Consider the following 26792-nt stretch of genomic DNA (forward strand, 5'->3'; position numbering starts at 1 on the left):
TGGGTTTGCAGACCCCATTAGTTCTTATGGAAGTAGGTTTTTCACTGCTACCTCCATTCTCCTCCTCCTTGTTTGTGTCCAGTTGATCTCCTTCCTGTTCCTGAAGTCCGTTTCTTCCCAAAGTTCCCTTGCTTCTTGCCTCTGAAACCTGTTCCAGAGGTTTTTTAAAATGTTGCTTTCCTTTATCCTTGCTTCGATCTGTAACAACCTGACTGTAGGAGGGAGCCACACTCCCCCCTGCACGGTCTGCCATGGTACCCAAACTCAAAACCCTAGCGTCAACTCCAACCCTAGCTCCCAGCGTTTTCTCCCCCAATCGAAGAATGATTCTTATTCTCCACTAACTTAGCCTTTATTTTTCCTTAAAAAAAAAAATTATATGAGTTTGAAAACCAATCATTGATTAGCATACTTATACAGAAAATACAGGGTGAGAATCAGAGATTTCTAGCATTCTATATTTTCCATTTCCTTTCTGTAATAAGTAGTGACAAAAAGCTACATTCATTTGCAGTTCAAAGTCTGCAAATTCATAATCTCATTCCATCTCATTCTGTTTTCATTTTATTTTACAATTCCATTTACATTTTATTTTTATAGTTTTACTCCATCTCACCCTATTTCCCATTTTATTCTGCATTTCATTCCATCTCACTGTCATAACCCATTTCTATTTCATTTTTACACTCATATTCCATAACCATACTTCACTTTTCCTTCTTCTCACATTCTACAATTGATTCCATTCTGCAGCTGATTCCATTCTGCGGTTGATTCCATTCTGCAGCTAATCTAATTGTACAGCTACAAGTTACTTATCAGCTTTGGCACAATTGTACAACGCACAAATAAATCATGAATGCAGGAAATTGAACGGCCCAATTTTGGAGACCAAACATGCTAAAAGGTACTTATGGATCAACACCAAAAGAGTTATCAAGAAAAAAGATTAAGTTCTAAAGGTAAAATGCAAAATTAATTTCAAACAGCAAATTAAAAACATAAGGCATGTATAATATGGATAATCGTATGTCTCCTTAATGAGTCATCATTTGATTTGACTACCACTTCATCATACCACATCTTCCATACTCGGTACTAAACGGTCCATAATAACTTCATCATACCACATCTCCACTACACTCTCCATACTTTGTACCTAAATGGTCCCTAATAACTCCATCTGTTAACGGTCATGGCTACGATGTGACCAACTTGTCCACGTCCCTCCAAACCCTCACCATCTACTTATTCCACACAAACCCATAGTTCTTTTTCACCATACTCATAGTCAGTCCATTTCATAGACCAGGAGAGTGATTCTGAAGGTTAAGAAATTTTGTGAAACAGAAGCCATGGGACTCATTGTCAGGACAGAGCCAGTAGGAGAAAAATATATGGAAGGATACCCACAACTCAAGGAAATGTTGCAGAAGGCTGGATGGCTCAACTTCATTGAAAAATTTGATGGTTTTCACAAAGAGATCACAAAATATTTTGCTAGATCATTTGATGGTACAGAAGTAGAAATTGGAGACATTAAGTTTGCAGTAATAGAATCCTACATAACAAAGGCTACAGAACTACCAAGACATGGTGAAAGATGGTTCAAAAACAAGGAATTCCACAGTGAATCATGGAAAGTAATCCTTAGGAACCCAGGTATGGATGTCTCTGTGTTTAGAAAATGAATTCCTATTTTAGCACTTAAAAGTAAATGGAGAAGCATACTTTTGATATTATATAAATTTATTACCTGTGAGGGAAGATTCAGGTGCATGTATGTCTACCATATACGTTTATTGATGAACTTTCTAGAAAATGGAGAAATCAATCTTCCTTTCTTCCTGCTAAACAGTTTAAGAAGGATGGCTTCAAATGTACAGAAGAAAATAGAATTCATAGACACAACCATGTACCATCATGGGTTGGTAAAGATACTGGTTGAGTTTCATTTGAAAAGAATAGGAGATACCTGGGAAAATTTCCTGATAAGAAACTATTTCCAAGAGGCACCAGAGTCACCTGAAGAAGGTAATGTCAGAAGGAGTAAGAGAAAGAAGACCAGTATAACCATTCAAAGCAAACCTGAATCTTCATTACAAAAAGATGATGAAAAATTAATCTCTGAAGAATTGACAGAGATTAGGAAACAAATCAAGAGAAAAGAAAAGATAAGAAAGGAGAAAAAGGGTACAAAGGAGGAGAACGTAAGTCCTCTACAACTTAGAAGGATCTCTAGACTCCGAGGTATGGTAAAGAAGATATCGTCAAAGGGGATGGAGTTCATAAATTTAGAATAAGAAACCCCAGTACCATCTCCTGATAATGTTCCATCTGCACACAGTCCTCAAAATTCTCCTGAACAGTGTTTCGAAGGCAATCCTAGCAGAAGATCTCTAAGCATAGACCCATTGCAGCAACAAATATATGACTATATAGAATCACTAGAAAATAAAAGTGCCTCAAAGGATCTAGAATCCTCCGTCAATCCAGAACCATCTATAAATCCACAAGAACCTCTAATTGACTCTCTCAAACAAGAAATCTATGAGTTAGAGATATTGAACAGACATATCAAGAAAGAAAATGAAACCTTGAGGGAACAAAGTAAATTGGACAAGGTTATTCATGATAATACAATTTTGCATCTAAGGTTGTGGTATAAGAAGAATAGGAAGTTGAAGAGGAAGAATAGAAGCTTGAACAGAACAGTCATCAACCTTAAATACAGGCTTCTTATGAAGAAACCCAAAATGGCAGTCACTTCAAAGAAGAGAAAAAGAAGAAAATTGGATGTACTAGCAGAAGTGTCTGAGAAAATGCAATAGGAAAGAGGAATTCACATTTTTGGAAAATTGCATGAGGACATGCAATGATTTTGCAGTGGGGGTATGTTGAACCTCATAATTACCCTCTCCTTGATAGTTTTTCTCACCTCTTTCCCTTGCTTTTCCATAAGATTACAGATCCCCATCAATGATAAATGATAAGTTTTGTCTTAAGGAAGGCATTAAATGATTGACATGTTATATTTTTATGTTTTTTCTATTTGAATCAATTTTTGCAAATTAGCTACAGAACGAAGCCTATTCTACAGCTAACTGTGTATTGCGTAGCTCCTTCCATGGTCTGGCAGGTTCCAGGTGTCAAATGAAGAATCCGGCCACATGGGCATCTCTAGAATCGTCTCCATGTGGATTCTATCCTATTCACTCAACCCAGATCGACAAGAAAGCAAGCTCAAGATCGTAGTCAAAGGTGGAGTCAAACATATGATACCCGAAAGCAATAGGACCCTTCATTTGTTCTTTCGCGGTTAATCAATAAATCTAACAGTTCTGTTGCAAGCATTAACTCGGATCAGCCACCTGTGTTAACAGCTCTGTTGCAAACGAACAAGCTCCACGGATTCGAGCGACGAGGTAGCGAACGAAGCTAGGGTTTCGTCGACGGGTCGATAGCAGGGCAGCAGGGGATCAACTTCGGTTGAATCCCAGGAAGCGAGGTGCAGGGTCGGAAAGTTCCTGTGAAGCAGGACTTTTCTGGATGTCTGAACCTCTCCACACGCATTCACGAGCGCATATTAACCTGTGAAGCATTCAGCACGGGTACTGCGGCGAAGGAATGGGGATGGAGGCAGGGAGGGGAGAGATCCCCTCCTATAAAGAAGTAATCACAGGCGAAGCGAGGAAAGAGAGAAAAGACGAAAGGGATCGATCCATCGACGGAGAGACTTCAGCAGCAGGAGCACAAAGAAAAGCAGGAATCCAAAGCAAATGCCTACCACGGTCAGCAAATACCCCAAGGTTTGTAATACCGCCTAATAAGCTTGAAAATTACAGATCATATATGAGGGATTATGCTTTAATTTGCAAATTCATAGGATACTGGCCAGCGGAGAGAGATCTTATGAGATGGATCAATCTGAAATGGAAACCAAAAGGTCATGTAGAGGTAAAGCTGGGAGCAAAGGGGTTCTTTACGGTTATATTTTCTAACTTAGAAGATAGGACTAGGATATTTGAGGAAGGGCCTTACTTCATGAATAATGCGGGGCTGGTCATGAGACATTGGGTTGAATGCTATAACCCGGATAAGGAAAAGATATTAGCTGCCCCAATATGGATAAGGCTCTTTGGCCTCCCCTCAGAATTCTGGAACCCAGATATACTTCAAGGCATTGGAAACTCAATAGGATCTTTTGTTAAAGTAGCTGAATCAACGAAGAGAGGCAAATACAATACTTATGCTAGGATCTGCGCCTACATGAACATAACTGAACCCCTCCCAGAATCCATCGAACTGGAATATCATGACGAGATATGGACCCAAACCATAGACTACGAACATATTCCATTTCGATGTAGAAGATGCCATGAGTATGGCCATTTAGCCAGAGACTGCCCTATAACCAAAGCTGAAAAAGAGAGGGAAGCAGAAATCTCAAGGAAAAAGGAAACAGAGACAACAAAGAGAGAAGCAGAAGAGTTTAAAGTAGTACAAAGGAGGGGGCGAAGAGCAAACAAAAGAATGCCGAAAGCTAAACAACAGGAAAAACAGCAACCTGAAACACAAAATAAGTTTGAAATCCTACAGGAAGAAGATCCCGAAACAGAGGTTAGTGAGGAAGAAGAAGCGGAGGAAATGGAGATAATTGGAGAACAGAAAAGCAAAAGGAAAGATCTAAGTAATACTGAACAGGAAAACGAAACCTTAAGTGACAACCAAGATTATCAAGGTGAAATGGAGATAGATACACAGAGCATGAAAGTAGACGAGGAGGAACAGGAAATGGCAAAATTAATACAAGAATGGCGAAGGCTAGATGATCGCTTTATCCCAGAAGAACAGAAACAGCGATATAAGGAAGCCTTTCAACGATATAAAGAAAAAAAAGGGAGCACAGGGGAGAAGACAAGTCAAACTACAGAGAAACCAGATGTGGGAACGGGCAGTGCAGGCAAAGGTGGCAAAAAACGAGGAAGAAAACCTCTCAGTGAGGTAATACAAGATGTAGGCGAGGCACTCGTAAGTTCAGGAAGGGTAATACCCCTGTCAGAAGTGTTCCAAACTCCCCGAAAATTGTTAAAATGATAATCACAACATGGAATATACGAGGCCTCAATAGTAGAGGCAAACAAAGGTATCTCAATGAGAGACTGAAAAAGGAAAAACCAAGCATTATGATACTCCAAGAAACCAAAGTAAGCTCGGAGAAGATGAGAGAAATCTTGAACAGAAACAGAAGCAGGTATGAGATGATGGGACAAGATGCTTTGGGAAGTGCTGGTGGATTGGTAATTCTCTGGAATCCAGAAGAAATCCAATTCACTAATTGGATGAGTTTCCCAAGAATTTTAACAGGAAATGCTCATATACTAGGTACAACAGAGGAGGTAATGGTAACAGGGGTGTATGGTCCACACTTACAGACAGAAAAGGAGAACTTTATTAAAAACTTAAAGGCATTAAGATGCCTGATGCCAGAAAAACAATGGATAATTGGTGGAGACTTCAACATGATTAAAGCCACAGAGGAAAAGAGAGGAGGGATAAGGAGATTGGATACGGCCTCAGAAAAATTTGGAGATCTAATAAGAGAACAAAAGCTGATTGATATCCAGACCATAAATGGAAAGCACACTTGGAACAATCGAAGGGGTGGAGCTAACCAAATAGCTTCGCGCCTAGACAGGTTTCTAATCTCAGAACAAATAATGATCAAGGATATCTTCATAGAAGCATCAATACTTCCGGTTATAGGGTCTGATCATTGGCCAATTAAACTAGAAATTGACATCAAGCAACGACCTCCCAACAGACCATTCAAATTTGAAGCCTTCTGGCTGAGAGATGAGGGGCTGATGGAAAAACTAGAAGACTGGTGGAGAGAAAGTAACCCGAGAGGTAAAAACAAAATGCATTCCTTTCAGCTTAAACTGAAGGAAATAAAGACTAAATTAAAAAAATGGAACAAAGAAGAATTTGGGAACATCTTAGAAGAAAAACAGAAATTAGAACAGAAAATGGAAGAACTGCAACAAATGGACATCATACAAGGCATTCAGGAAGAGAGAACAAAAGAAGAAGGAGTGATCCTAAATAAGCTGGAGGAAAGAAGGAAACAAGAGGAAATACTCTGGAAACAAAAATCAAGGGTTCAATGGCTCAGGGAGGGCGAAAGGAATACAAAATTTTTCCATAAAGCCATGGTACAACACCGTCAAGGAAACAGAATATTCTCAATCAAAAACAAAGAAGGTCAAAGAGTTCTTCAGCAGGAAGAGATTGAGAAAGTGCTAGTAAACCATTTCAAAGACATTTTGAAGGAACCTCTATCGAACAGAACAGAGGCAATAGCAAAGATAAAAAGGGAAATACCACAAATAGTGACCAGAGATCAAAATCAGGCTCTAATGAGGAAAATCACCAAGGAGGAAGTGGAGGAGATTGTCAAAAACATGAAAAGAAATAAAGCTCCAGGCCCAGACGGTTATACTGTTGAATTCTTTCAAGCGACATGGCACTTTCTGGCTAATGAAGTAGTGGAGATAGCAGAAGAAGTCAGGATAAATCAAAGATTATGGCCAGGAATAAATGCTACGCTTCTGGCTCTTATACCAAAAACTAATCAGGCCGACCAGGCAGATGGATTCAGACCCATAGCCCTTTGCAATGTCATTTACAAGATTGTGGCGTCCATAGTAGCTCAAAGACTGAAACTAATTCTCCCAAGTATTATCTCTCCGGAGCAAACCGGCTTTGTTGAAGGGAGACAGATCTTGGATGGGCTAGTGGTAGCACAAGAAGTAATCCATACGCTGAAAACAAAGAAGGAAAAAGGCATGCTGATCAAATTAGACCTATCAAAGGCCTATGATAGGCTCAACTGGAAGTATTTAACTGAGATCCTTAAAGCTTTTGGATTTTGTGACAGATGGGTCAATTGGGTATTAAGCATGATCTCTACGCCAAACTACTCCATTTTGCTAAATGGAGCGCCTACAACAACTTTTAATGCAACTAGAGGCCTCAGACAAGGGGATCCTCTCTCCCCCTTCTTGTTCATAATAGCAGCTGAAGGTTTAGGCAGATATATCAAAAAGGAATTAAGGGACAGCAACATTCAAGGGCTAAAATTATGGGGAACCCGAACCACTGTCACCCACCAACAGTTTGTGGATGACATAATGATATACTGTAAAGCAACCCTACGTGAAGTAAAAAGGATTAAAAAAATTCTTGAGATTTTTATGGAAGGCACAGGTATGGAGGTCAACAAAGATAAGTCGAGAACTTTCTTCTTTAACATAGTGGAACCTATACAAAAACATCTCACTAGAGTCCTGGGATATCAGTTGGGGAAACTCCCAACCAAATATTTAGGAACAATGTTAGACTCCTCATCCATAAGAATAAGGAATTGGAATCATATCCTAGAGAAAATCAAAAAGAGAATGGAAAATTGGACGTTTAGAGCCCTGAACTTTGCAGCAAGGGTGGTGCTTCTCAAAGCCACGCTCCAGGCAATTCCGATATATTCCCTTTCAGTGATGAACGCCCCCAAAGGAATATGTTACAAGCTGGTTGAGATGTACAGGAAATTTCTTTGGGGAGGGCCAAAACAAGAAAAGAAATGGGCGCTTTGCTCATGGGAGAGCTTAGCCAAAACAAAGGAAAAGGGAGGCTTAGGTCTCAAAGACCCAGGAATTTTAAACCAGGTGATGGCAGCCAAACTACGCTGGAGATGGTTACAAGGAGGACAGGACTTGTGGAAGGAAATTTGGACAACTAAATATAATATGCCCAATAACCCGGAAGAAATTATCAGACAGCAAGAAATGCCTCGGGGATCGGATATATGGAACCTATCAATTCAAAATAGGGAAATAGTAGACAACAATATATTCTGGGAAATCAAAGGGGGACAGACAGCGAGGTTCTGGGATGAATCTTGGCAACAGCGAGGCAAAATGGTGAATCTCACAGGAATGCAGGAACTACAAAGAAGAGGAATACATAGGAATTTGATCACGGTAAGTGATTATTGGGATGCAGACCAAGTTAATGGGGAATGGAGGCTCTGGAAACCGCTGGAACAATGGGAAAGGAACCCAACGGAAGTACAAAAAACAACCTTTACTAAGGAAATGAACTCAAGGAAAATAAGGAACAGAGAAGGTAATGACATACTCCGGTGGGGAAAAGAAACAAAAGGGACTTTCACGATTAAGGAGGCCTACAAGCTAATAACATACCAAGAGCAAGGAGAGGAAGATAAAATCTGGGAAAAAATCTGGAGCACAAAGTGGTGGCCAAAGGTTAAATTTTTTGCCTGGCTGGTGGGAAGAAAGAGAATCCTAACTTGGGATAGAATTCAGAAAAGAGGCTTTTCTGGTCCCTCCAGATGCCATCTCTGTAATTCTGCTATAGAGGACCAGGAACATATCCTTAACGGATGTACAATGGCACAATATCAATGGGAGGAAACGATAAAGCTCTTTACTAAAACAAACAGAAACTCAACTGACATAATTCAAACCATCAAAAATTGGGGAGAAGCTGAATTCCAGAGCAAAGTAGTTAACAGAGCGTGGAGTGTCACTGCAGGTTTCAATATTTGGAACCTGTGGAAGGAAAGGAACAACCGCATATTCAGAGGGAAGGCAACAGGGCCGGAGGAGGTGTGGAAGCGCTCTCTAAGCCAAATTAGGGAGTCAATTCTAGCTGAGAAATGGGATGATGAAGACTGGAAAACGTCGGAAGCAGAGTCTGCCATCTTGAAGAAATTAAACTTGGAACCGGGAATGATCTTCCAGCAAGGAACCAAACAACGACAACCTTCAGCTAATCAGAGCAGGACAGAGTTTAGAAAACCTCCAGACGGGTTTGTGAAACTGAATTTTGATGGTGCGGCGAAAGGAAATCCTGGGCCAGCAGGGTTTGGCGGAATTATCAGGAATGACCAGGGGGAAACTGAGTGGATTTATGCGGACAATGGTGGAACTATGACCAATAATGAGGCGGAGTTTATGGCTGCCTACCAAGGTCTTAAAATTGCCAAGCGAAATGCATATAGGAGAGTTGAAATTGAAGGAGACTCCTCTCTGGTCATCGATTCGATTAGAAAACTAGTACAGGGAAAGAACTGGGAGCATGTGGTGACAAGCTGGAGAAGTGCCAGCACAGTCAGAGACATCGGAGAGATGTTAGCAGGGATCGAATACAGTCTAACCGCGCATGTCCGACGGGAAGGTAATAAACCTGCTGACTGTTTAGCAAACTGGGGGTGTGCGGAACACAATGGCAAAGTAGATGACAGTTGGACAACTCAGTCCACGTTGGCAAAATGGGAAGGATTAAGGCAACTGCTTGACAGTGATATGAATGTTGCAGGACAAGGATAATCGTCACCCAGCGTGGCTGGGGGGAGGAGAAAATACGCCAGAGCAGGAGGGACGGTGGAAAGGACAAAAGGATAGTACACTTAAATCATGGAAAGAGGCGACAATTAATCTCACAGCGAAGCAGGGACGCGGCCCAAGGAAAAGAACGAACCCCATGACATTATACATCATGCGAAGTAAAGACGTTCATGGGAGCGGGAAGAAACACCATCATACAGGTAAAGGTGGCAGCAAGGATATAAGAGGAAACAGGGGCAGACGAGAAGGCATTGCAAGATCGAGAAAGGTAGCGAAAACAGAGGATTTTTGTAATCAAGTCACAGATCAGGAAGGAACAGATCCAACAATGAGTGATAGGAAGAGGATGGCGACCCAAAAAGGGAAGGAAGTGGCCGAAGAAAGGTACCAGGAGCAGCAGTATGAAAGCATAGACATAGAGAGCTCTGAAGAGTCGGACTACATGCAAGAAGAAGGTGGCAAGGGGAACCAGTTTGACTTGGGACAGAGCAGCAGAGAACTGGGTCAGGATAGTCAAGGAAGAGGGCGTCCGAAAAAGGAGCAGGGAGTAAACAGGCCGACCAGACACAAGTCAAGCGAAGCGGAAGAGACCCGTCCGCCAACCAGAAAAAGGAGGAGCAGCAGGACGACCAGTTCCGCCATGCATGCGGCGGAGCAAGCATACAAGGTGGAGACCAATGAGGACATCAGGCAAATCATGGAAGGGATGGAGGCGAGGGTCTTAGAAGAACCCTCAGATCCAGAAATGAATGAGTGGGCTTCTCAATTGCCTGATCCTGGGAACACGCGCGGACGGCTAACGCTGTATCGTAGAGCTCTGCACACCTATTGGGTTCTCAAACACCTCCTCGCAAAAGCTCTGGAGCAGGTGGCGTCGGAAATGCTGGAGATTGCGCAAGCCTCAGCAACTGCACAGCAGGAGGCCTCCAGTCTGGCAGAGCAGGTGCGTCAGCAGACTGAACTCCTCAAAGAAATCAGAACTATGCTGAAGGAAATGCAGCAAGACAGAGCCAGTAAAGCAAGCGAGCGTGGTTTTGCTGAGGATTAAGAGGCTGGTTCCTGCTCTCTTTCCTTGTTTTAAAATTGTTAATTTTGTTGAGAGTCTACTGTAATTTTGAAAAAACTTCCATGGGTCTTTAAGTGATTGAATTAGCAATGTAGGAAGGAACAGTAGAATTTCGATCAGAGTTTTCGTTAGGATAAATAGAATGCTGAAAATCTTGCTCTCCTTTTGGGATGAGTGGAGGAAAGAGATGTTGTAATTTTGGATAAGGATCCAGGAACTAAACACAGACTTAATTGACTCTTGGATGATAAGGAGCCAACAGATCTGGTTTCCCCTCGGGGCAGATTGAGGCTCCTCTGTTTTGTACTATATGTTTATATGAATAGAACTATCGCAGCTTACAAAAAAAAAAAAAACAGTTCTGTTGCAAACGTCTCGCTCGAATTTAAGTCACCTGTAGTTGATCAGATGTTTACACAGTTCTGTTGTAATTCGTATGAGCCACCTGTAGCTAGTTTTCCTCAAAGACAATTATGATTATTTCCTTTTAAATACTGGTTGTACAAAACCGAGGGGGGTGCGGAGAATTTTATGTATTAGGTTCAGACTTCCAACTCTGTATTTTTGGACTTCGTTCTTTTCTATAATATAATTTGTGTGTTGACCAATGATTGTTTAAGAGAGCATTTTCAATTAGTTAGCAACTCAACCCAGTCAGTTGCAGAGGGCCCCTACACTAAAGGAGGTTTTATTTCCATTCGTTTTCTATTTAGTTTTAATTTCATTATTTTCTTTTAGCAGTATTTCTAACTTAGGTTGATTTATTTTAGTTTTGATCAATAGCATAATGTTAAAACTCAATTGTGCAGTCTTGTTCCTCCAACACATTTCATGAAAGGAAACGATTTTGTTTCTAAACAGAGTAAGGTTGAAGTAATGAGAACGCACTGTTGTCTAGCTTACTCACTGTTTTGTTATTTATTTTCTAGGACAGATTTGTCAATCCACTGCGTTAATGAATGTTTTTTATCACCATTTCAAGTTGATACTCATCCTAAACTAAATGGTTAAACATTCACTCCATACAATGGTTGAAATCAATCAGTTACCTTTTGCATGTTTCATTTAGTTCTCTAGATCATAAAGTACAGAAAGTTGCTTGTATCCCATCTCAAGAAGGTTATCCTTCAAAATTGAAGGTTAGAGTAACTAGAAGTACTTCAGTTGATTTCATTCTCTGTATTTATTTCAACATGCATTACAACTTCACCCTTAATTTTAAGAATTAGATTCATGACTTAGGATTAATGACGAGATAGGATAGATGCTCTGTTTTTCCTTTCTTTAAATTAGATTTTGACTAGTTTCAACTCTTGGTTCACCTTTAGGAAGTTTAGATTCAGTTTCTCATAGTTCAAATTGTACATCATTAGGAATCAAAGAACAGAAACCCCCAAAACAATATAAAAATACAAAACAACGAAGTAAGAAGGGTTAACTAAGCACATATAGTGCACTACACTTCATCAGCTTACAAACCTCAGTTGATAATTTATGCAAGCAATTTAGGACACTAATTTGACTAAACAGGTTACTTCAATACCAAGATAGTAGTGAACATATCCCAAATCTAGAATTTCAAAACATTTCCTCCATTCTTTCTTTATGGATGCAATGTAATTTTCATTGTTCCTGTCATCAGAAGATCATCTACATACACTACAAGATATACAAATATTTTTCCAACTTTCTTAACAAACAAAGTTGCATCAGCAAGATCATAGTGTATGAAATTTAGTTTCAGAAGATGCTTAGTCAATTTCTCGTGCCAGGCTCGCAGTGCTTGTTTGAGGCCATATAAGGATTTGACAAGCTTACATAATGTGTGCTCCTATACCTTCACAACAAATCATTTTGATTGGGATATGAAAACATTCTACTTCAAATCTCCATTCAGGAAAGCAATTTTTACATCCATTTTATGGACTTTCCAATAGTTCTGAGCTACCAAGGCAAAGACAGTTTAGATGGTAGCCCATTTTTCTATGGGGGAAAAATTATCCACATAATCAACCCCTTCCTTTTGTTCAAAACATTTTCCCACAAGCCTAGCTTTATGCTTGTCAAGTGATCCATCTTCTTTATACTTTTTCTTAAAGACCCACTTGCAACCAATCGATTTGGTTCCCAGTGGAGGGTCCACCAACTTCTAGGTTCCATTCTTTATCAAAGCATCATATTCTTTATGCATCGCTTCTTTCCATTCATCATGAGAAGAAACTTCCTTAAAGGAAGTTGGTTCAAAATATGTATACAAATTCAATTCACAATCATAAGAAACATCCATATCAACAGGTGAATCAGAATCGTCTACATCACCTCCATTTTTTCTAGCAGAGCTTCTTGTTCTTGTCTTTCCAGCCTCATCGGGATGAACACTTTCAAGTGTCTTTGTGATCCATTTTGGAGGACCTTTATGAGATGGCCCAGGTTGTTTAGTTGGTTGAGATGGGGTTGAATCAAGATTTAACCTTCAAATTCTCTCAATCACATCACTCAAATTGTCTTCTTAATCAGTGGTTGGAGCTTCCTGAGGGGGAGAGAGTGCTTTGGAAGGTGATTCCATAGATTGATACAGTATAGGGATCCCCCCTTCAAGATGTGGAATCCCATTATCAAATTCTTGAAAAGAATTTTCATGCCTGAATTTGTCCAAGCGATCAAGATATTTCTCAACAACATTGTCAGTTTTGGAAGATTCAAGACAGATCAGATCTATAGATATTGTAAACTTTTTATTTACTTCATCATATAAACGATATTCTTTGGAGGTATTTGAGTACCCCAAGAAGATACATTTCTAGCTACTTGCATCAAGTTTGTTTCTTTGTTCCTTAGGTATCAAGGCATAACAGGTGGAATTAAAAACCCTGAGATGCCTCACCGAAGGAATGTGGCTATACCACATTTCATATGGAGTCTTATTTTTGAAGCATGAGATGGACACCTATTCTTAATATATACTACACATACAACCGCATAAGCCCAAAGCATCAACTTTACATTTCTGAAAAAAAACTCATTGAATGTACCATATTTAAGATTTCCATGTTCATTTTTTCAGTTACATCATTACGTTGGGGATTATAAGACATGGTTGTTTGATGTTTGATCCCATGTTGGCAAAGATAGTTTTAAAAATCATTTGAAGTATATTATTTTCCATTATCAATACAAATATAGCCAATATGAGATTGTGTATCATTTTCAATCTGTGCATGAAAGTTTTTGAAAGTTTCAAAAGCTTCAAATTTGTTCTTCAATAGATATACCCAACACATTCTAGTGTAGTCATCAATAAAAATCATCATGTTTTTATTACCATTTGCAGAAGGAATAGGCATAAGGCCACATAAGTCAGAATGAATGAATTCAAGAATTCTAAGTGTTATGGAATGAGAATCATGAAAAGACTATTTGTTATCTTTTCCTAAGATACAAGCATCACATTGCTTAAGTTCCTATGAATGGTTGGCAAACTAATAACACCATTTCTCTTCAATAAGCATAGATTATCATAGCTCAAATGTCCAAATCTAGCATGCCATAAGAGATTGGATGGTATTTTACCTTCATCAAATTGAGAACTGAATGAAAAATTTTGTGCATGAGCAGAGGTCCCTTACAGCTTAAGGAGTCTTTCTTCTTATATCCCAGTCATGACAAGTGAGTTACTTGATGCTTTTCTGACCTCAACCTTTCCATCAAACATGTGGATGGAGTGTCCTTGATGGCAGATGTGAACCAAAGATATCAAGATTCTCTACAACTCTAGGAGGTAGACAAAATCATGTAGAAGAAAGTTCGAGAGACCAGGTAGTTTGACCCTAATGGTGCCAAGCCCTAATGGCTTGAGTTTTGACTTGTCTACAAAGTACACTGCTCCATCAACATTGTAAACGAATTCTTCAAATAAATCTCTTATAAAATTCATGTGGAAAGTTTATCTTGATTCTATCAACTATGCATCTTTCCACAAGGCAAGTGAAGCATTAAACAAGTCTTCAGTTACTCCAATATTGCAATGTGCCACAACATAATGAGCAGGTTCAGGTGTTTTACCTTTCCCTTGGTCTCATGATTTTTATTTCTCTTCATCCCTTTCCTTTCTGATCCTGTCACAAGAGAGCTTGCATGTGGAAGCATCATGTCCATTTTTGTTACACCGTATGCAATGAAGATCAGGTCTACCTCCTTGGTAATGTCCCCCCCTCCACTTCTATATTCTTCCTTCCACGTCCTCTTCAGACGGCTCTTCCTCTAGAAGAATCATGTGCATGATTCTTCTCTTTTTGTGTAAGGAACACAGCTTCTTCAGAAGACTAAGAAATTGTCTTCTTTTTCCCAAAATCTTTCTCTCTTTTAGCCTTCTCAATAAGGAGTCAAAGGAAAAATCCTTAAGTTTGCCACAAGCTTGTAATGACTCAAGGTAATGGGAATAAGTGGGATACATTGCCTTGGCAAAATATATGAGAGGAACATCCATTTTAACATCGGTGGATTCTATATCATGCATAATGGCTCTTATTTCAAAGGCTAAGGCAAGGGGATCATCACCCTTCAATTCTAAATTGAACATTTTTATCATTAATTGGACTACTTCAAGCTCAGAGTGCGAGTCATATAAATCTTTCAGCTTCTTTAAGGCTTCAAAGGAATTTGTAAATGGCGTAATATGATGACTCAACTCTTCAATGATTGATGTTGCAATCAAGGCATAGGCATTTTTATTCTTGTTCTCCCATATGACAAGCTCTTTGTTTCAAGTGGGCTTCTCAAGAGGATTGCCTCCTTCTCCTTCACATATTATTTTCCACAACTCATTAAAAATTAGGGTATGATTTATCTTCATAGACCATTCATGGAAATTATCTTTGCTACGGAGAATTGATTCAACTATGGAGATGAGTGAATGCATCATAAAATTATGAACTAGGCCCAAAATAATCAAAATACTAACAATAAAAAATTGATTTGTCTTTGCAATTGTCTTCGAAATGACACTGGAATTTGACTTCAAGTTTTTTATCTCAACCAACAAAATTTAAATATCCATGTATATGTAATCCATTTCAATTACGCTCAACAACAAAAAAATAATATGTCATACAACATACCACACAACAAACCATACCAAGCACCAATGCATATATATGAATCATCACCAAACCATATATATATATATATCCACCAACATATGAGCCAAACCTTATATATGTGAATTACATATGAGCCAACATGCCAACATACGCATAATTAAATAATTTTAAAAACAAACAACTCATGGACTTCAAAACACTGCCATACACAATTTCATACCAAGAACTCAACATTTTTCGGCCTTCAAAGAAACCAACCAACGAACATATAAAGTCATATCAGGTTGCAATGCAACATAAAATGCATAGAATACGCACACCATAAGCACAACACACCAATGCATAGAAAACCATAATACATACCAAACTCATGGTATTCTCGACATGGAACTCACATTACATGGTCTTCAAATGCACAAATTTCGAAGAGAGGGATTATTCAACGCAACACCAGGGATTACACAGTCGTTATCACCAATCAGACTACTACAATGATCAAGCCATTTATAATGACCCTTTATATATACCACAACTCTTTTATAAAGACCCTGCAAACACTTGAACTCTAGCATACATATACAACACAACATTCACAAATAATTAACGCACAAAATACAATTTCTAGCAATGACCAACGCATAGAGTAGAGAACATGGTTTTCACATGTTGGAGAATGAAATATGGTAGCTATTAAGTAAGTTTATTTGTATTCATTAATATTTTCTTGTGAACTTTATTTATCTTCTTAGTTTTCTTTATTATATATTTTCATCAAACAAATACCAAGAGAAAAATAGTAAAGACAATGGACACAAAAATTAGGCTCCAAGCCAAGGCAAAACCCCTCCAAGTAGAAAACCCAAAAAAAATCTTTTCTTCTTATAGAATCTTCTTCAAATGAGAAAACCAAGACCGAAACCACAATACCAAAGCCTCCTCCAAGACCAATTTATCCCTCCAAGAAGCCCTTCCAATTAGTTCAAAGACTATCCAAGTCAACAAGGGTCAAATCCTTCTAGAACCGCACCAAACTCAAAATTTCGGCCCCGAACTTCAATATTTTAGACTTATAGTGAGTCTGCAATTTTGGCCCCTGTAGCAGCTCAGTATCTTCACACATGTGAAATAAAAATAGGGAAAACCTTGACCAAAACTTCGATTTTTCTTCCTTCTAGCTTCAACTCCTCTTCTCCTTGCCTTTCTTGACTTCTTCCTTCAATTTCACACCTCAGATTGAACTTCTTGATTATATATCGAACTTCTTTTCAAAGAGGTCAAAAAACTTCTATTTCTACTCATCTATGGAGGTCAAATAACCCTCTCTGGGCCGATTTGTCTCAGGTAGGGCCGACTTGTCTTAGGAGGCTTATTTGACACTCTTGACTCAAAATAAATTCTTTTTCATGGTACAATTTACCTAGATGGGTCTTATATACATGAAATTGAATCTCTTGACTCATGAAAATAAATATTATGACATGACAAACCCTGGAAGCATGAATAACATGCTTTTACCTAGAATACCAATCAAAAGAAGCATGAAACCCATGCTTAAAAAAAAAAAAAAAAACTTTCTTCTTTTGCTTATTACATTAGATATACATATTGACATGAGTATAATGACAATTATGAAGACCGAAACTAGTTACATTTTCCAACACTCCTTCTTAACTAGGGAGGTATTCATAATTGTACACGCTGGTACATGGTTATTCTCAAACTAGAGAATTCATACAAGAAGAGTCAAATTGATAAGCCTTCTTTAGGCATTAACATCATGACCAACATTGTCAACATAGTAAGGCCTTAACTTTGACAATCCATTTCATATACAAGAGCATCATGTTGGGAGGGTTTATGTGAGATACCACACTACCTCTACAAGGCACATATCCCATATAGATGTTAACTATCCTTTTAGGAATATCCTTATCTTGGATTCCTGATCTTCAAGGAATATTGGTCCTCTTTGACCACTCTTGTCTTGGATACCTATCCAATCCTCAAAGAGTGTCAATCCATTTCCTATCTTGGATTTTTCTATCCTCGTGGAAATTACATATGCTTATCTAATCCTCTATTTTTTATTCTCCCTCCATGGCATTCACTTATACTTATGGTTGTTAGTCCTGGTCAAGTGCATAACACATGAAGTAGAGAATAAAAATGTGATGTTTGTCATCACTCCCTCTCTATTAGGTCCCTATACTACTAGTGTAACCCCTTATTGTTATTATTGCAACCCCCTTATTATATTTTTGTGCCCATGTAGTACCCATATTGTTATTATTGTGCCCCATAGAAGCCCACTATTGTTATTGTTGTGCCCTTACATTATTATTGTTATGTCAGCTCTCATTATATTATGACCCCTTAGACTCCTATATATAGAAAGGAGATCTTTTCATTTGTATCATTCAAGAATTGTTCATTTATGTAATGTAAAGGAGCTTTCCCCCTCGAAAAGGCTGAATTCTAAGGCGTTTATCTCTCTTTTCTATCTTTTTGTGAGTTGGTTTCATAACATTTGGTATCAGAGCTTTGGATTCTAGGGTTTCGCTGCTCCAAACATATCATCGTGGAATTTTCACTATAGTTTTTTTTCTGTGACATTTTAGAAGCTCAAAAAAAACCCATTTGAGACGAAATCTCGTTGAACCTTAGGTCCGAATTTTAGATCTTGTCTCGCTCTATTTTCGGATATATGATCTAAGGAAATTAGGGTTTTTGCAAGCTCCACAATTCCATCTCAAATAGGTCATCGTGGAATTTTCGTTATAATTGTTTTTCTACAACGTTTCAGACTCTAAAATTAAAACCCATTTCATCTGAAAACTTGGTGAAGCTCGAGACAGAATTTCAAATCTTGTTTCACTATATTGTTGGAGATACATTCCAAGATATTTAGGGTTTCTACAGCCTCTCGAATTACATCCCAAAAAGGTGACCTTGGGAAAAGTGTCATAACTTTTTTCTTTGAGCATCAGATTGAAATTTCGTAAGAAGTTACAAAAAGAGGACGGACTATAGATTTTTGTATATTAGTTTCAAGTCCTAATGCTTAAACAGTGACACGTGGCACTTCATACAAGTTTGATCTACTGAACCACTCTATAATCAGGTCATCGTGGGAGATTTGACATAACTCTTCCTTGCATAATGGAATCTTGATCAGACTTGCGAGGTTAGAAAGAGGACTCAGAGGGCTACTACGGGACGCAATTTCAGAACTTGGAGATCTGAAATTACAGAGTTATAGTCGTTTCAAGATTGAGCTCCTAAAATCAAGAAAAGGTGATATGAGGAAGTTTGATGGCAAGGATCTGGTAAATTGGATACTACAGATGGAGCAATATTTTGATCTACATGAGGTGCAACTATTACAAAAGGTATGTATTGCATCTTCATATTTAGAATCGGATCAATTTTTATGGTATAAAGGGCTTTGTTCTCGTAAACCACTTGTTAAATGGTCAATTTTCACAGAGGAAATGATAGCAAATTATGAGGATAAAAAGAGAAACATCTTCTTTAGCCAATTGATAAATATCAAACAAAAGTGTTCAATGGTAGAGCACATTGAGAACTTTCAAAAATTGAATATAAGGGAAAATGATAGTTCAGAGAAGCAGAGGATTGATGTCTCCATAGGGACTTTAAAGGATAACATTCAACATGAGGTTCGTCTTTGGGAACCTAATTCATTGGAGAAGGCATTCAGGTTGGCAAGAAAAGTGGAAAGAAAAATTATGGCAACAAGGAAGTCTACCCCTCACAACTATAAAGATGGAAGTGTTGTTTCTCCTAGCCTTCTACAACCTACAAGGTTGACACCACAACAATTGAATAAGAAATAACAAAAGGACTTTGTTACAATTTTCATAACAAATACATTAAAGGTCATAAGTGTGCTAAGAAGAAATTATTTTACATTGATTGTGAAGAGGAGGAAGAAAATGATCAAGAAACATCAAAAGAAGAGGATATACACCAGGAACCAACCCTAGAGAAAGAAGAAATGAATCCGACCATATCTTGTAAAGCATTGGAAACAATTACCACTCCTCAAACTCTCAAGATAGAAGGACATATCAAGAAGAAAAATGTTCAAGAAGTGAAAGATCACATCGAGCATCAAGAAATGAATCTGACCATATCTTGTAATGCATTGGCAGAAATTACCACTCCTCAAACTCTCAAGATAGAAGGACATATCAAGAAGAAAAAGGTTCAAGCAATGAAAGATCACATCGAGCATCAACAACAAGTTCTCCAACTTTTAAAGGATAACGCCACTTTGGTGCAGAATCGAATGAAACAACATGCAGATCAACATCGCAGTGAAAGAAGTTTTGATGTAGGCAATTGGGTATTTTTACGGCTACATCCATACAAATGAATGTCCCTCAAGCAAGTTATTTATGAGAAGGAAATGTTGACAATACTACATGCACTTAAGAAATGGCGACCTTACCTAATGAGAAGACACTTCAAGGTAAAAACGGATCACGATAGCCTTAAATACTTTTTAGAGCAAAGTTAATCTTCAGAAGAACAGAAAAAATGGGTCACAAATATGTTGGGTTATGACTTTGAAATCATCTACAAAAAAGGGAAGCAAAATGTTGTTGCAGATGCACTCTCAAGAAAGGATGAGGATGTGGAAGCATTGTTTTGTGCTATTTCTATTATCCAACCAGATTGGATAAATGAAGCAAGGGATGAATGGAAGAATGACGAAGAAGTGCAGCCACTCATTCAAAAGTTGCAGAAGATCCCAGTTCAAATAATATTTCCAAAACTTGACGAGAAAGGAAAAATCATATTAGAACCTGAAGCAGTGACAGAAACAAGAAATCGACAGCTACGAAATCGATCAATTTCAGAGTATCTCATCAAGTGGAAGAACTTACCCATTGAAGATTCCACATGGGAGGATGAGAATTTTATATAGAATCATCCAGAACTACTTAAGCGTTGAGGACAACACTTTTTGAAGGAGAGGGGCATGTTAGGTCCCTATACTACTAGTGTAACCCCTTATTGTTATTAGTACAACCCCCTTACTATATTGTTGTGCCCATGTAGTCCCCACATTGTTATTATTGTGCCCCATAGAAGCCCACTATTGTTATTATTGTTCCCTTACATTATTATTGTTATGTCGGCTCTAATTATGTTATGACCCCTTAGACTCCTATATATAGAAAGGAGGTCTTGTCATTTGTATCATCCAAGAATTGTTCATTTATGTAATGTAAAGGAGGTTGCCCCCTTGAAGAGGCTAATTAATAAGGCGTTCATCTATCTTTTCTATATTTTTGTGAGTTGGTTTCATAACACTCTCAATCAAAGAATAGATCCCCATTCCCTTTTGATTAGGGAATAGATCCTTTCTCCTCTTCAAGGAGCCTCCTTTACTCCCTCTTAAATCTAGAGGAGATTCACGACTTCCTTTCAATTTGGGAAGTCATCACCTCAAGCGTTATAACTTGTCTTCATAAAATGTATCAGATATCAGTTCCTCATGTAGATAGTTGTATGGCTTCCTCTTTCCTTTGTATCTCAATATATTGAGTTTTATTCCTTCTTGGGTATCATGAAGCCATCTTCTTTCTCCATGACAGGGTTTAGGCCATCAACTTTGCACATCACTTTCCTCCAATCATCATCAATGAAGGAATTATATTGAGCCTTTGTCAAAACTTCAAGCTAATCATAGCTCCCTATAGACATGAAAGTGATCTTTGTTGATGAACATCAGTTTATCTTCTTTCATTGCTACCTTTCAACCCCAATGTGATGACGCAAACACCTTGACTTCTTAATTTCCAAAACCATATACTCAATTCATATGTTCTTTGAATTGAGTTCGGCACCCATAGTTGAACTTGCCTCAATTATCATCGTGCACTCCTACAATATCCTACTAGGTAGCAAAACAATATGTCAACCAAATAACCAATATCAAAGTTACATAGTCATTATGGCCCTTCTCAGCAAAGCATCAGCTTACTTGAGTTCTTCCAGATCAACATCCTTTCGCGTGATCCATCTCCATATAAATCTTTCTCGATGAAGTTCTCAAAGTTCCCATGGATCAAGCTTGATTACCAAGTTGTAATATCTTCCTTGGAGTGGTCATTGTTAACCCCCTTTCTTTCTTCTAGAGACTATAATTGATGTTGATCAACATTGTCATATGCCATGCAATTTTGTAAAAGAGCCTTGATCTCCATTCTGCCATTAGATACCTCATCAATAAACCAATCACAAATGGAACAATAACCAGATGGCTTAAAAAAAACGAAAAACAAAAAACAAAAAATTAAAAAAAAAAAACAAACAAACAAACAAAAAAAACAAACAAACAAACAAACAAAAAATACAATTACTGACTTTTTATCTAGAATTCAGAATGATAATAATGATCAACCTGTTAGTGTCAGTCTTTCCAGCCTTCCTCCAGTGATCAAATATGCTCTTACAAAGTGGTCTCAGAGTGCCAAGGTCAAATTTTGTCATTTCAGTGAGTCTTCAAGTAAAATTTGGTCACTAGGCATTAGGTCTAGGGTTTGTTTTCACTCTTTTCAAAGTTGTCCAAATGGCAGTCCATGTCATCATTCTGCTGAGTCTATCATCATTCATAGGGTTTTCATTATCATGTCAGTGTCTAATGAGTCATTTTACACCTTGTTCATGCTTCAGTTGCGCCTAGGTAAGTTCATTTCCCTCTCCTAGGGTTTTGAAGGCAATTTCTCTTGGACGGTAAAATCATCGGCAAAACTTGTATCCTGACGTTCATACACCTTCCCCTATCCTTAAAGTACCTTATCAAATGCTTCCCATCACTGAGATCCCCCAAATTCCTCATTTTTCCACAAACCCTAGTTTCTTGCCACAACTTGGCAATTTTCTAGGTTTGGCCTGTGTTTTGCCCTTTTGGACCCCTTCCCCTCACTCACTCCCTGAGATTCTACTTTCCCATGCTTCCTAACATCCCTCCCTACTTCCAAAAATTTTCTCAAGAATTTAGAAGCCTCTTATCCCCTTCATTTTGCTTCATTTCGACAAAATTCCTTGTTTCACACATCGGGACAAGTTTCACTAAAAAAATGTTTCAGAGCAATCAAAGATGAATTTTGACAAACTGACAGAGGTTTTTGTCCAAAACATGCCAAAGAAGAAAAAACTCCTTCACTTTTTACACAGGTGTCATGGTTTTAGAGAAATGTCAAAACTATCGTTGCCTCAGGAGAATCAAATGCACCTCTGAAGTGACCTTGGGAAAATCACGTTTTCTCCTAGCTTGGTTGGCCAAATGACCTTCTTGATGAGTCAAATGATAACTAGACACAAATAACTTTCCAATGAGCTATCATGAGCTCAATTTTGAGTTAAGGAAGGCATTCAAAAGTTGACTGCAACAGCACTCTTCCTTGAGGCAGCCTCATTTGGCACATTTTGACCAGTCTGGGAAGATTTGATTTTTGACAAGGCAAATGAACTCCAAATTGAAAAATTCTAGTTTAGTTGGAGATTAGACTCAAATACCTTTCCAACGAGCTATCATTCACCCAATTTGGACACCGGGAAGGCCTCCAAAAGGCATCTGAAAGTTGCGCTACGCATAGTGTGCCGCGCGCTACCCTTAAGTTGGGGAGGTCCATTTCACAAAAACTCAGTATTTTTGGATTTTTCGTGAAAAATTACACTTGATCAGCCACTGCCAAGACATTTCATGGAGATTTGAGCCCCCAAAAGGTCAAAAAACAAGCAAATAATGACCTTCTGCCACTTTTTTGACACACAAGAAGCAGTCTTGGGAGATTGCATTTTTGGAGGGGAAAATGGGCACCAAATTGAGAAATCCCACTTGGGCTGGAGAGTAGACATCCAGAACTTTCCAACAAACCCACTTGTGCCTCATTTGGATGCCGGGAAGTGCCCCAAAGGTGGGCTCAAAGGCGCGCTACGCATCAGGATATTTTCCAAAATTTTCATCTTCAGCACAGGACAACGCAGTTATTTGACTAGTTTTGACTTTTTATGGGATTTTTCACCCTCTTTGATGTAATTAATGTATTTTCATGTTGACATGACACTTTTTTACCTATTCTAGAAGATTCATTCATAAAATAGCAAAAAATTAATGAATGAATTGGTTTCCTAGCTTATAGAGGCAAGTTGTTTTGATTGCCTAGATTGTAGTGCTCAGTTTAGAATTGGTTGAAACAGCTCCTAGGATGATGAGCTCGACCCCTAGAGGCAAGGAAATGTGTTAGTTTGCCTATATTATGTACTTTCTTAGTCATTTTCATGGTTGGACTCTTGAGGGATAAGCTTAGACTATATTACTTTTTGTATCTCTGCAATTTTGGCAAAGGAAAGACCAGGGTTTTCCAGCACTATTTGGGATTCCTGTGGTGATTTGTGTTGATGGTGTGTTTCTCTCATGTACTTGTAAGTTTGTTATGTGTACCATTTTCCTACTCTTCTCTTCTGCAAATTAAGTAAATGAAGTGTTAAGGTAGAATTCATGGTTTCTATGCTCTGCCTTTAAGTTTTCTTAATATCTATGTTTTCATCTGTTTAAGGAGAACTCTCGATGGTTTCTTGCTCTCCTTAACTCTTCACCGGTCATATCTATCCATTCACTTATTTCAAAGGCATCAAGAAAATCTCCTACCTTGCCCCAAAAAGACCTTTGCAAAAATTGTGTCTCATCCCGCACCCAAAATTGCCGTGCTCAGTTTTCCAACAAAACCCTAAAAATTTAAAATAAAACTTTCCCTATCAGTTTACTAGCCTAAAATCAGTGTTCTTTATTGGTCATCTCAGCCCTTTGAAGACCTTTTGCAGAGATAGACCCGGAGAGAGCCCTCTCCTGTCCCCGTAGGGCTAGCTACGAGGCTAAGTGGTTTGATGTTGCCTTGATTTTTGTCTTTTTCAGCCTGAGGCCAAATTCAAGCGCTAACACAACCAATGGAGGATAAATTTCCTAATGAATATATTTTTGCAATATCTACTAAATCACCTTGGTATGCAAATATTGCTAACTATTTAGCTACAGGGAAAATACCATTTCATTTGACTCCTAGAGAAAAGAGGAAGATAGTTCACAATAGCACATCTTATTCATGGGTAAACAAAGAATTATACAAAACAGGACTAAATATCATCATCAGAAGATGTGTTTGAGAAGATGAAATACCAGAAATACTTAAATCATGCCATGATGAACCATGTGGAGGACATTTTTCTAACAAAAGAACTACTTATAAGGTCCTACTTTTAGGATATTATTGGCCTTCCATTTTCAAGGATACCAAGGAATATGTTAAAAGATGTGACAGTTGTCAGAGAATGGGCAAACCTACTCTTTCAAATGAAATGCCATTACAGCCGCAAGTACTCATTGAACCATTTGAAAAATGGGCACTAGATTTTGTTGGTCCAATCAATCCACCTTCAAAGCAAAAAAGGTATATCCTAGTATGTACTAATTATGTCACTAAATGGGTAGAAGCTAAAGCACTTCCTTTTGCTACTGAAAATGTTGTAGTTTCATTTCTTTTTGAGGATATTTTTACTCGTTTTGGTGTTCCAAGAGAAATTGTAACAGATCAAGGGACACAGTTTACATCCGTGCAAAAACTTGTGGAGCAGTACAAAATCAAGCATCGAAAATCCACTCCATACCATCCACAAGTTAATGGATAAGTTGAGTCTACAAAAAAGGTGATTGAAGCAATTCTTACCAAGATTGTACACTTACATAGGAAGGACTAGGCAAAAAAGCTTCCAGAAGCTTTGTGGGCTTATAGAACTACATGGAGAAGTATTATAGGACATACTCCCTATGAACTTGTTTATGGGAACGAGGTCTTATTTCTAATAGAGTTCCATATCCAGACCTATAAAACAACAGTCCAGTTGGATCTTGACTTATCAGAAGCACAAAAGCAAAGGATGGGACAACTCAATGAGCTTGATGAAATAAGTCAAGAAGCCCTCCAAAAGACCAGCCTAGTTCAACAATAGAGATCAAGATAGCATGATAAGTACATTAGAGAAAGGAAATTTCATCGAGTAGATTGGGCATTACTCTTCAACTCAAACTTCAAAAATTTCCAAGGAAAATTCGAAACTCATTGGCTTGGACCTTATGAAGTTGAAAATGTATTTGACAATGGTGCAGCTAGAATTGGGACTATTGATTAAGAGAAAAATCCTCTTTCAATTAATGGACATTGACTTAGACTTTATCAGAAGCCATTGACAAAAGAAGAATTTTTCAAAATTTTCCAAGACAATTCAAAATTGAAGATGGTTGAGAAGAATTCTTCTTATTTTCCACCTTAGAAATTTATTTTTTCTATATATATATATATGTGTGTGTGTGTGTGTGTGTATTAATTAATTAATTAATTAAAAAAAAATCTATAAACATGAAAATGAACATGTTGTTGGCATGCTTATACAGAAAATTTAAAGTGAAAACCAACTCTTGTTGGCACCTTAAATTTTCTCTCTTTACCATTTCTTCCTAAAAAAAAATGTATTCCTTTTTCCTAAGTCTCCCTTTCTTTTAAAAGAAAAAAAAAATCTCTCAGCTACAAAATTAGTGACTTTCTGCAGCTTGGACAAGTTTCTGCAGCTCTAATAAGATTTATGTAGCTAGTTTGACAAGAACACTTGATGGCTCAGATTGAAGAATAAATGACTCCTTTTAAGTGCAAAGTACCTGCAGAAGATATCAAAGGACAAATAAAGGTTAGAAAATCAGTTGAAGGTATGTAATACTTTAATTTTACAATAAGCATTAATATATTTCATGTATGAATTATGTGGACATAGTACTACCGAAATAAAACGAAATCATTGCAAATCATGGGTGATAGCCGCTTGTCAAATCCATTATAGTCCATTTTTAATTCTTGTCTCGTCCTCATTTCAAATCTATTGATTTAATAACCGAATCATTGAAATGAATGTGTTCCAACGATTAACTCATTTCCGCAAGCGTTCATTATAATTCACTTGTTCTCTCATCTCTCCAAATTCATACAGCCTCTCCATCTCTCTCCATCACTGACAAAAACCCTACCAATACCATTTTCCCTGTCAAGTAAATAGTTCTTGAGACAAAGCATCTTTCATCATGGGCATTATTGTTTAAACATAACCAATAGGAAA

This window comes from Pinus tabuliformis, chromosome 5_2 (genome assembly GCF_031772625.1).
Source record: "Pinus tabuliformis cultivar Carrire ecotype Pingquan chromosome 5_2, CPIR1, whole genome shotgun sequence".
Classification (NCBI taxonomy): domain Eukaryota; kingdom Viridiplantae; phylum Streptophyta; class Pinopsida; order Pinales; family Pinaceae; genus Pinus; species Pinus tabuliformis.